Here is an 11,844-nt window from a genome sequence, read left to right as displayed (position 1 = left end):
ACTACTCTTGGATGAGAGCGCGCCCACCGGCAGCACACACCGGTAGTCCTTCTTCTTTTGCGATTCCAGCACAGTAACAGCGGCGCACAAGACCGCCCAGCAGCAGCACGAGAAAACAAGCGAAGCTCACGGCGGTGATCTCAGAAACCATGCAGCATGTCGGATAGGCTTTGGATTTGACGCGCTAGACCATGCCCACTCACGCACGCACGCACGCACGCATGTACCGACACGCATATTCATGCGTCCACGCGTCACAAATTTCTCAAGTTTTTAATGCTAATATGTGCACAAGAACTTAATTATTTTTGTAACGAAAGTTTCATTTGGTTTTAATCCTTTGCTATCGCACTGCCCAAACGCCACGCCAAAAGCATAGAGCCCGAAAGAGACGACCTGGAGGAATGGCTGGAGGCGATGCCTTTCTAAATGGGCCGAAGGAAGCCGGAACTGGCCGAAGCGCTAGCCAACGAACGCAGCGTCTGGGGAGGGACAACATGGCGGTCAGCGTTGCTACGTTTGTCGTGGTTATAGTGAATACATTCTAGTTCACTATAGTCGTGGTCCTCCTTTGTGGTGTCGAGGGCGTGAACCATCGCTGGCATGAGCATTTGTCACTCTTCCGATATGTGATGTGCCGACAGCAGTGAAATTCGCTGGTGCGATGTACGAAAACGTGAAGGTGCTGAGTAAACCTGTGTTTATAGCGTGCGTCAGCGGGCTCGACGGATAGCGCGTCGTCCTTTGCGCGCCTTCACTGGAAACGCTATGCTGACGGCGGGGCTCATTTCCTCCATGGCGGAGCAGCTGGTGGGAGACCACTACCCGGGTGACATCTCGCATCTTGGGGGTAAGTTAATTTTCTTCGAACCTGTTCATTATTTAAAAGCCTTTGCGCACAACTGGCCACGTCAACACAGCTAGTACAGAGACGCGAAGACGCAGTGCCTATCGCGCAGCACGCAGCGCTGAAAGGTTGTTTGCTGGCGGCACACGGGCATGAATGCGCGTGTAGTGTCAGTGGTCACAGGGTCATGGTCAGTATGCCATGCAAATATGCACAGCTGATCCGATCGCGGGGTGCACGATATCGGCGCCGTACTGCCGCCGTACTGCCATTCATCTCTCGCCGAGAATGGAATATGTGCCCGCCAATAGATCTTCGGCCCGGGCTTTACATTCTCGCCGCATGTTACGCTGTAATTGAAGTAACAGCGCTCGAGCAGTTTAACTACGTAGACTGCGATTCAGCTGTATCCGTTAGGATTGAGCTTCCTCCTCTTTCACATGTATTTCACTTGTACTTTTATAAATTGTGTATTTAAGGTACGAAGCTCCGTATGATCCAGCTGCGTTCGTAGCCGAGCCAGTGTAGTCGAGCCTTGAATAGCAGAACGGTGAGATAAAAACAAATTGCTCTGAAGTTTTTCGCCTCTATTTTGGCATTCGCTTTTTCATACTTTGGCTCGGAGCTGAAATGGTACAAACAACTGCAAAATGCACACAGGTGCCCTAGCTCCATTTGGCCTAAATCCCGAAGTTGCAGTGAAATTTAAGGGTAATTGAGCCTTTAATATGTACGAAGAATAAACTTGATTGTTGCATGATTATAACCAATGGCGCAAATAAATCTGACTTTGACTTAAATATGCTGAGGTACCTCTCCAATACCTTATTTGATGTTAAAGGAAAAAGTGTGGTTTTTCTGCAATTGGCACTATTAATTCATCATACCTGTGAGAATGTGAAATCAGTGCTAATCATGCCAGATTTCAAATTGAGGGACGCATGCAGAATTTGAAGCAAACCAGCCTTCTACTGAAAATATCGTTCTGCTGTGGTCTGTTCTTTTGAATGGTGGTATGTATTGTAGAAACGATGCTGGATATCGATATGCAAGTGATATCTCGTCTGAGGCTAGCTTGTGAATGACTGCCGTGGTTATGAATTTCTTGTTGCCTGGCCCACTTCGAAATGTGGTCAAACAGTCGTGTTCCATTCTGCGACCGGCTCCTTTTTGTGCCTTGCATTTTGCCTTACATGCTTGATTCTAGTCCATTTTTTGCACTGTGCTGCTGTTAAATGTGTCTTTTTACCTTGCAGCAAGCTCCACATAGCTTTACCAGCAATGCCTCTTCCAAGCTCTCCAGTATAGCTGTGCCAGCCTTTCACTTGGTGCTAGGATGCCCAGCAAGCAAGCAGGCTTTTGAGGTAAGCACTGAAGACATCTTCCGACACAAGTAGCTTTTATTTTCCTAGTCCACTGCTACTTGTGTGACCCCTCGTTATGTTTATTTTGGCAAGTTAGGTTGCCTATTAAGGGCTCTCTTTTGTTTTTCACCTGCTGCTGTGGCCTACTGCATTGGTGTTCGGCTACTGAGCCCAAAGACGCGGGATTGAATTGTGGTGGCTTCGTTTCGACAAGGCGAAATGCATATTTGCTCGTGCGTTATGCAATGTCAGTGCATGTTAAAGAATCTTTGGTGGTCGAAATTTATGCACAGCCCTCCTCTATGAATGGAGCTATTGTTCAACTTTGAGGCATTAAAGGGACACTGATGGCAAGCTGAAGTTGACCTGTGATGATGAAGTTCCGCATTCTAACCACAAAGACGACACTTTTTCTGAAAGTGGAGCTTTATAAGCCAGAGAAAGCAAACATACAATTGTCATCAGCACCGGCTGATTTCGGAAGTAAATTGCAATGCGCTGACTCCGTTTTTTTTTTGGCACAGATTCCAGAGGCTAGGCTGAACTGCCATTCACCTCAGAACGGTTATCATGGAGTCCTTTGTGTAGACTTCATGAGTTCAAATCGAGTGTCGGGAAAATTTTTAAATGTAATTTTTGCGCCAATCATTGTGTTGATGGCCTTTGCGCTGCTGTTAAAACCCGGGATAGCAGTATGGTATCCCATAAAACTAGGTTCAGGACTTGCAGGAAGTGGTTTATCACATTCTGCTAGCTTGTGCAAGAAACTACTTCAGGGATATGTGCAGGTGTCTTTAATGTGTTCCTGAGTGAGCACTAACTCGTTAGGGGGAAGGCAGCTTCTGATCTGGCACTACAGTGCCAGTGTCGTGAGCGTAAATCATAAGATGACCCATCAGTGTGTACGCCTCATTTCTGTGACACTTCAGTGGTGTGTAGAAGTGGTAAACAAATCTGTAAGGTATTTGATGCATATCTCCAAGCCAACGGCTGTATGAGTAGCGAAGCCATTAGTCAATCTTCAACGGAAAGAATTTTCTCTTTTAGATGACGTGCTTGTATATCAGTGACAGTTATTTGTTGTCCTGCCTTTCGCTGGTGTGGGTCATGTGTGGCGCATCTTCATGCGAGCCTTCTTTTCCTTCACAAAAAATTAATTGATAGTCCAACCTGTTTTCTTCTCTTTTCCTGTGTTGCATCTTTTGGCTGGTTTTAAATCTGTAACTGAGCTCAGACCGTGATAATTACAGCCGGAAAACAGGGCTACTGAATGTGAGCTTGGCATACATGCGTACTGTATGTGTGAAAGTGCAGTTTACAATATTCAGAAATGCTTGATAGCCTTACAAGAATCTAAAATTTTGTTGGAATTCCTATTTGTTCTCTGTTCAAGTGTCGAGAGTTTTTCCACTTCATTGTGTGATTAGAGCCACTTTGGTACTTAAGCTGAAATCTTTTCTTTAGCCTGCATGTTTCTCACTTTTGGGACAGAAACGTGGAGGCTAATTAAAAGAGTTCAGCTTAAAAGAGTATAGACACCTAATCTTGGTGGCATGTTTTCTTCTATATAATGATGCGGAAGACACTACTATGCATGAATCACCATCTGGTATTCGCGTGAGACTGCTAAATAATTTATAATCAACTTTTTCTGCCATCCTGTTTCGGTGAACAATTTGACTATGGCTATGACATCAAAGAGAGGTTATAGGTCACGTGAGGCATGGAAAAACCACTTATAATCGCTGCTTCATCATTTTAATTCGCTACAGCGCTGACGCCAGCATTCCTTAAGAGCCAGAAGTACCAATTGTATTGCAGTTTTTTATGCCTCACGTGACCAATAACCTCGCTTTGACGTCAGAGCCATCATTCAGCTGTCGAAACCGAAACAAATACAGCAGGAGAAAGAAATTTGATTATAAATTATTTAGCGGTCATAGGAGGATGCCATGTGGTAATCCATGTATAATACTTTATGCCTTATTACAAAGAAAAAAACACGTGCCAAACGATAAGGACAGCAAAGTGAGCTATGGAAAGAAAAATGATAAGTCTAACATTAAGAGACCAAAAGGGGGCGGAGTAGGTGAGGGAACAAACACGGGTTAATGACATGCTACTTGAAATTAAGAGGAAGAAATGGGCCTGGGCGGGGCTTGTAATGGGAAGACAACATAACCGCTGGTCCTTAAGGGTAATGGAGTGGATTCCAAAAGAATGCAAGCATAGCAGGGGGCGGCAGAAAGTTAGATGGGCAGATGAAATTAAGAAGTTTGCGGGGATATGGTGGCCACACCTAGCAAAGGATAGGGTTAATGTGGAGACATGGGTGAGTCCTTTGCCCTGCAGTGGGCCTAGTCAGGCTGATGATGATGGTATGTGTCGCACCTGCTGCTTCGTGCTATCAGCTGGCCCATGCTTGGCCGACCAGACTAGCCAAATTTGTGATGTGGGTTTTCTATTGCACCTGCATTTGTGTACACAGAGGACTTGAATGGTAGCAGGCGATCCTGTGCATGTGTTCACGCCACAGCACACATGACCCACATTGAAAGCTTCTCTGCCTTTAGTAAGACAGCTGCATCAGTCTGGGGCATAACGTATCCCAGTGCTAGAGTATGAGTAAATTGCACTCGAATATTAATCTGGTATCAGGTAGCATAGCGCAAAAGAAGGCTAGTGCGGCTGCCTAATATTCTCTTGGGCAGCTGTATTGGATTTTCAGTGCCTGTTAGTGTAATCCGTGAAAGTTCACTGTAAACCATTCGTTTCGATGTAAATTAGGAAGTTCTTAGAGCCCTGTACTTTTTAATGATAATAACAAGGTAATGCAGTAATTCAATTGTACCTGTTCTCTTTCAACACAGTAAAGTGCTGCTGGGTCGAGTTCACAGTTTTACTTTGTAGGTGTGCTCTGGCTGTCATCATCATCATCATCAGCAGCAGCAGCAGCAGCAGCCTGACTACACCCACTGCAGGGCAAAGGCCTCTCCCATGTCTCTCCAATTAACCCTGTCCTTTGCCACTTGCGGCCACTGTATCCCCACAAACTTCTTAATCTCATCCACCCACCATTTTTTCCTGTGTGTGTGTCTTTTTCGCCATTCTGAAATTCAATCATACAAATGGATTGATGCACGTAGTGTCAGGTGCGTAATGTGATACCACCAGCTCACCCCAAGCTGTGCTCAGATTTGCCTCAGTGCTGCAAGAGCAATAAGGCAGGCTTGAGGCTGAGTGGTGCAAAAACATGATTTTTCAAGAATGTCTTTGTGGAAATTGCAATTAATCATGTGAATTTGCTTTTATTTTAGGAGCTGCACACAAGCTGTGCGCCTTTCCATGCTGATCATGCTGGCCAGGTACGCTTATGGTTACATTACTAGGTTGTTTTCATAATGGCAGTTGTGGATTTCTGTGTGGTTTTAAAACAAATTGTATAAGTATTTGGCCTGCCACAAAAGTATAGTGGTGCATTCAAGGCCAGTGTTACAAAGGGATGTTTTGACTGCTGCAAGAACTTGAAGGCCCTTGTGTGGTCACTGTGGAAGGCCCCCTCCCTACTTAGGAATTGCTATTTGGGTTACTCAGTCATTTGGCAGAGGAATAGTGTATAGAGATAAGGGATGGAAGAATGCTTCCAACTAAAGAAAAAAATCCAGCAAGCAGTCATAGAAGCAGAAGTACAAAAATGGCAAGGCTTTCTCTAATTTACATCGAATCTTTTTCACTTAGACTTCTTATTGCATAGAACGGCTGATGCTTGGCTTACACACATATTTTCTTTAGGTATGCAGTAGCTCTCACATTCTTGTATGATATGGTCACGGTGCCAAAAAATGATGGTGGTGTTAGAAAACTCGGAATATAGAGGAATGTCTTACAATCAGCAGCGAGACGTGAGGCCAGTGTTCCTCGAACTAAGTTCGTACACCGTTCATGTCTGGCTGATGCAGCAGCTGTTCTGGTTATACAACTTCATGTAGAAGTTAGATACAGAGCACCAATAGCACTATCTATACAAGTTGCAGCGTGCTCGACATTGCACTCATTTCGCTTACATGCTCCCATCTTTCATTTGTTAAAAAGTGGCCAAAAGTGCTCAATAAGCTGAGTAGGCATCAGAAAGGCACTTCGACCTCGTATATAGCAGTAGAGTTCTTACAGAATAATATAACTTGTGTAAGTATGGAATGACCACAATTGAAAGGCCACATTTCTTTTCAACTAAAGTGGCTGTTTGGACTTGTTGGTCAGTGATCATGGTTAAAGAATGCAGTGTGAAAAAACAAGGACAAATGAAAAAGTGGACAGGACTGGCGGGTGTCCATTTCTTCGTTTGTTTTTGTCTTTTCACACTGCATTCTTTAACCGTGATCACATTTCTTTGTCCTTTACATTTTTTTTACAAAGCTCGTGCTTGCAAATGTTAGAACATACGAAAAAAAAATGAAACCTGGCTGATAACCGCCAGAAATTTTGACCTGCCAAATATACTCACGAATGCAACAGTGAGACAGGCGGGCGAAAAACAGCAGTACAACTTTTTTAGATTTTTGACAGTAGTGGTGCTTGTACTGCAGCTACTGCTAGGATAACATGTCTTGCCTCTGTAGCTCTGTTGCCTTCGTGCATATATTTTGTAAATGAAAGGTTTTTGTGACTTGTAGCCGGCCTTCAAGGTGCTGGTGTTTTGGTATCTGTTTTAACCTCTGTATGCAAAAGCCTTGCCAAAAATAGCTATCAGGAAATGCGTCCATTGGAAGAAAAGTGACATAGGATTGCGATCATTTCGTACATACACCAGTTATCTCATTCTTTGAAGAATGCTGGAGCCAGGTGCAAGGTTCTGAGGGCCTTTTGGCCCCTAATAAGCTTGAGCACCTTTGCCCACTCATTGATTAATGGAAGACAGGCATTAGTAAGTGAAAAAAGCACTATGTCAAGCACAGCTTAACAAATGTAAACTGTGCTCGGTTGTGTTTTTTCTCATTTCTTTGCTACATGATTGAAGATAAAGGTGCTATCAAAGTAAATGAAAGTAAATGGAAGGCAGTATTAGTGAAAATGTTTGATTTCATAGCCTAATTTAGATTGTCCAAAGTATATAGTGCACCAATAAATTTCGCACATTACGGTTTGAAGGCAGGTGTACTTTGTCCAGGCCGGCTGTTGCATCAACCCAATATTAAGGGAGTAGAACTTGCATACCTAGCTGCCTCATCTCCACAATCTTGTGGGTCATTGTAACTTGTCCATCTGGACTGGGGAATGTTTCCAATGCTGCCTTTGTTTTTCGGCACCATGTCTAGCAGATGCAAGGAACTGCCAAGCTCCCGACCGCTCAGCTAAAAACAGTGTCATGCGCAATGCAAGCATCAACCTTCCTACATGATTACTATTGCAATTACGATTGCAATGAGGTTTCTGGCAGTAAATTCAGTTGTGAGTCATTGCTCATGCTGTGTACTTTCTTTGCCCCTCATCTCTGGGTCCTATTCCTTCTTGATAGTCTTCCTGGTCTGAGCTTCTGTGATAGCCTGTTGACATACACGAGAGATGGCATCTATGAATTTAGAGTGTTATTGGCTCTGACTGAAAAACATGCACTTTCCAGGACTACTACCTGCAGATGTGCCATATCTGTTTTCATTGCCACTGTTGTGCTGTAGTTTTGCTATCCACTTCCCTATTTTGTAATGGAAGATTTCTAGGCTGTAGCAGGCCAGACACATATAACTGTAATGCATAGAGTGCTGTATACATTAGTTAAAATTCATCGTCATCAGCCTGACTACACCCACTGCAGGGCAAAGGCCTCTCCCATATCTCTCCAATTAACTATGTCCTCTGCCAATTGCGTATCCCCGCAAACTTCTTAATCTCATCCGCCCACCTAATTTTCTGCCGCCCCCTGCTACATTTACCTTCTCATGGAATCCACTCTGTTACCCTCAAGGACCAGCGGTTGTCTTGCCTTCGCCTTACATTCTCTGCCCGAGCCCATTTCTTCCTCTTGATTTCAAATAGGATTTCATTAAACCGCGTTTTTTCCCTCACCCACTCCGCCCACTTCCGGTCTCTTAACGTTACACCTATCATTTTTCTTTCCATAGCTCGCTGCGTTGTCCTTGAATTAAGCTGAACCCTCTTTGTTAGCCTCCACATTTCTGCCCCATAGGTGAGTACCAGTAAGATACAGCTGTGTTAGACTTTTCTCTTGGGGGATATTGGCAAACTGGCTTTCACGATCTGAGAGAACCTGCCATATGCGCTCCACCCCGTTCTTATTTTTCTAGTTATTTCCCTCTCATGATCTGGATCAGTGGTCACTACCTGCCCTAAGTATACATATTCTCTTACTACTTCTAGCACCTCGCTACCAATTATGAACTGCTGTTCCCTTGCTAGACAGTTGAGCATTACTTTGGTTTTCTGCATGTTCATTTCTAGCCCCACAATTCTGCTCTGCCTGTCTAACTCATTCATCATGCTTTGCAGTTCATATCCTGAGTGGCTTAGCCAGGCAATGCCATCAGGGAATCTCAAATTACTTCGGTATTCTCCAGTAACTCTTCTCCCCAACTGTTCCCATTTCAGGCCCCGGAACACCTCGTGTAAACAGGCGGTGAATAGCATTGGTGAAATCGTGTCTCCCTGCCTGACACCTTGCCTTATTGGAATTTTATTGCTGACCTTATGGAGAACTATGGTAGCTGTGCAGTCGTTATAAATATCTTCCAATATTTTCACATAACACTCTTCTACACCCTGATTCCACAATGCCTGCATGACAGCTGTGGTTCCACCTAGTCAGTTGCTGTCTGGTAGTCAATGAAGGCTATATATTGGGGTTGGTTGTATTCTGCCCATTTCTCTATCACCTGATTGATTGCATGAATGCGGTCTCTTGTTGAGTATCCTTTATGAAAGCCTGCCTGATCATTTGATTGATTGAATTCGAAGGTTGTCTTGAGTCTATTAGTGATTACCTTAGTGAATACCTTGTAGACAATGGATAGTAAGCTGATCGGTCTGTAAATCTTCAAGTCCTTGACATCTTCTTGCTTATGAATTAAAATAATGTTCGCATTCTTTCAAGCTTCTGATACGCTCGTGGTCACGAGGCAAGCGTATGCAGGGTGGCTAGTTTCTCTAGCATAATCTCTCCTCCATCCTTCAACAAATCTGCTGTTACCTGATCCTCACCAGCTGCTTTACCCCTTTGCATTGCTCCTGAGGCTTTCTTTACTTCCTCCCTCGTTACTGGCGGGATGTCCCATTGCTGTGCTCTACTGCCTCTCTCTGTAACGTTCTGATTACATTCACTACTGTAGAGATTTGTGTAGAACTCTTCGGCTACTTTAACTATCTTATCCATATTGCTTATGACATTGCCCTCTTTGTCTTTTAGCGCATACATCTGGTTTTTACCAGTGATTAGTTTTCTCTTCACTGATTTTAGGCTACCTCCATGCTTTAGAGCATGCTAGGTTTTCTCCATGTTAAACTTTCTTATGTTGGCTACCTTGCACTTATAAATAACTTCGATAGCTCTCCTAGTCCTATTCTATCTCTGAAGTTAGACGTCCTCATGCTTTGGCGTTTCTTCATCAGATCTTTCGTCTCCTGAGATAGCTTGCAGTTATCCTCTCGAATGATCTGACCACCTACTTCTGCAGCACGCTGCAATGAATTTAAGTATGTATTTAAAGATATCAGGGTGGGAGATTGAGCTTTGAGATTTGCACTTCAACTCGGGAGTTATGCCGCTGCTACACAGAATACTTGATCGCCGTAGAGATATTTCATCATCTCGCACCAAACTGCTGTGGCGCCACTGTCAAAGTTGATAATTTTTCTGGGAAGCTGTTGTAGCACTCACGCAGTTTTGAAAAGGTGGTATTTATTGTTTTTGTGCTATTGCCAACAGTGATAATACGCTTGCTGCAGTGTTTTGTGGCCAGCCTTCTTTTTTTTCAGTGAAATAAGTTGTACATTTCATGTTGAGTATTCTTTCAGCGATTAAATTGCTTTGATTTTATTCCTTACCGTAAGTTGCGAGTGCTCCATGTCTGAGTGCAAATTTCTAACACTGAAAAGCCTTCAAAATCTTGATAGATGTCCACACTGTTCTAGGGACTCTGTGGCTATTGGAAATGCCCATTTAGCTGCATTCAAGTGCCACTGAGTTGATAGCCATTTGAAAGCCTTGAAAATGCCTGTGTGACACGGTTATTAGATTTTGTGCAGGTTTGATGCTGAGCAGCCTGCGTGCTTGAGTCGGGTTTTCCAATGTCTGTATTTCAAACCTGATACTTTTCGAAATCATCATTAGTTCATTAATGGAAGAACTACTTGTGCCCTTTTCTGGAATCTCCAGAAAACAAATTAACTGAATTTTTTTGCATATACTGCTACCTTTTTGCAGGTGCTGCATAGTGAGAACCTGGATCAAGACGCCAACCTGCTGGACTTGGAGAAGCTGAAGAAATTGTTTAGCCACTGTGTGGCACCCGTCATGAGGGATGTGGCATTAATAAAGCCAGTTAAGGTGACCTTATCTATGTCCTTTTGCAAGCATGCTACACACATGAGAGCCATCCCACGAAGCACCATTGCTGCAAAGCTTGTTATCTCACAACATGCATGCTGAATGAGGCAGTGACAGACAGATGAGGAGGCCTTAAGGTAGGGCATTGGCATAATGTGTTGAGCAGTGATGTAGGAGCCTTGCAGCCATGCAAGGTATTATCGGTATCATGATGCTAACTCCATTTGACACTGTCTAGTGCTCTGTGAGCCAGACAAGGCTCTTGAACATTCTGGGACTCACCCTTGGCTCTCGGACATTCTGGAAGCCCCACCCGGCTTGCGCATATCACGCGAGGGTGTCTCCTGCTGTACGAGCCTTACGCGGCTTGCGCACGTTATGTGACAGATGTCTCGCATTTGCGAGCTTGCTCGGCTTGCGCAAATTGTGTGAAATATGTCTCGCGTTCTGCGACCTCGCTCAATCGTCACAATGTGCGTGGCAATAAACACGCAAAGATAGGCACGCAGAATCCACGTTCAATATTTTCAATAGGGTGGTACAGGTGTGTTCAGCAGTCATACATGAATATATAAATATAGAAGGAATATAGAAATACAGAAAAATATAGAAAATATAAAATATTGTCACGTAGCAGTTGGTACAGGTAGCGCCACGTCCAGACGGCAGAGGAACGCCAACACCGAGATGATGCCAGCGCACACCGAGACGGCCAGGATGGAACGTCGAGCTTCGTCTTCTTCGGCCGCGAACAGCGTGGCGCACGAGCTGCGTGCCGAACAGCCGCCGAGCGGCTATTGTTGTAGACGCGGCATTACCCTCCCTCTCGGAAAGAGCATAGGTCCGATGCTTTAACAAGAAAATAGGGAGAAAGAAACAAAAAAAAAAAACAGAGTAACGCACAGCACTTAGTCACTGAATGTCTCGCGAAAAATAGGGCTTCACCCGCACTACATGAACAATCTCTGGTCTGTGCTGACGACGAGTAATCCGGGAAGCCCCATCCGGGAGAACTCCATAGGTTACTTCGCTTAGCTGACGGAGAACTCGGTAGGGGCCGAAATACTGCTTGAGAA

The 11,844-nt window shown here is 44.3% G+C and overlaps 1 long non-coding RNA gene across 2 annotated transcripts; it reads left to right on the top strand.

Annotated features, from left to right (window-relative positions):
* The first annotated feature begins 444 nt into the window (after nt 1-444).
* On the top strand, nt 445-11,028 carry LOC149370308 (uncharacterized). 2 transcript variants are annotated; one of them, XR_016285695.1, is made up of 4 exons: nt 445-850; nt 2,104-2,211; nt 5,529-5,576; nt 10,646-11,028. It is a non-coding gene; the product is annotated as an uncharacterized LOC149370308 (long non-coding RNA). The 2 variants fall into 2 exon arrangements; XR_016285696.1 differs by lacking the exon at nt 5,529-5,576 and having other exon boundaries at nt 448-850.
* Nucleotides 11,029-11,844: the final 816 nt, after the last annotated feature.

The sequence above is a fragment of the Amblyomma mixtum genome, chromosome 1 (assembly GCF_055824585.1).
Source record: "Amblyomma mixtum isolate Tamu chromosome 1, ASM5582458v1, whole genome shotgun sequence".
Lineage (NCBI taxonomy): Eukaryota > Metazoa > Arthropoda > Arachnida > Ixodida > Ixodidae > Amblyomma > Amblyomma mixtum.
This window is presented reverse-complemented; position numbering and strand designations above follow the sequence as displayed.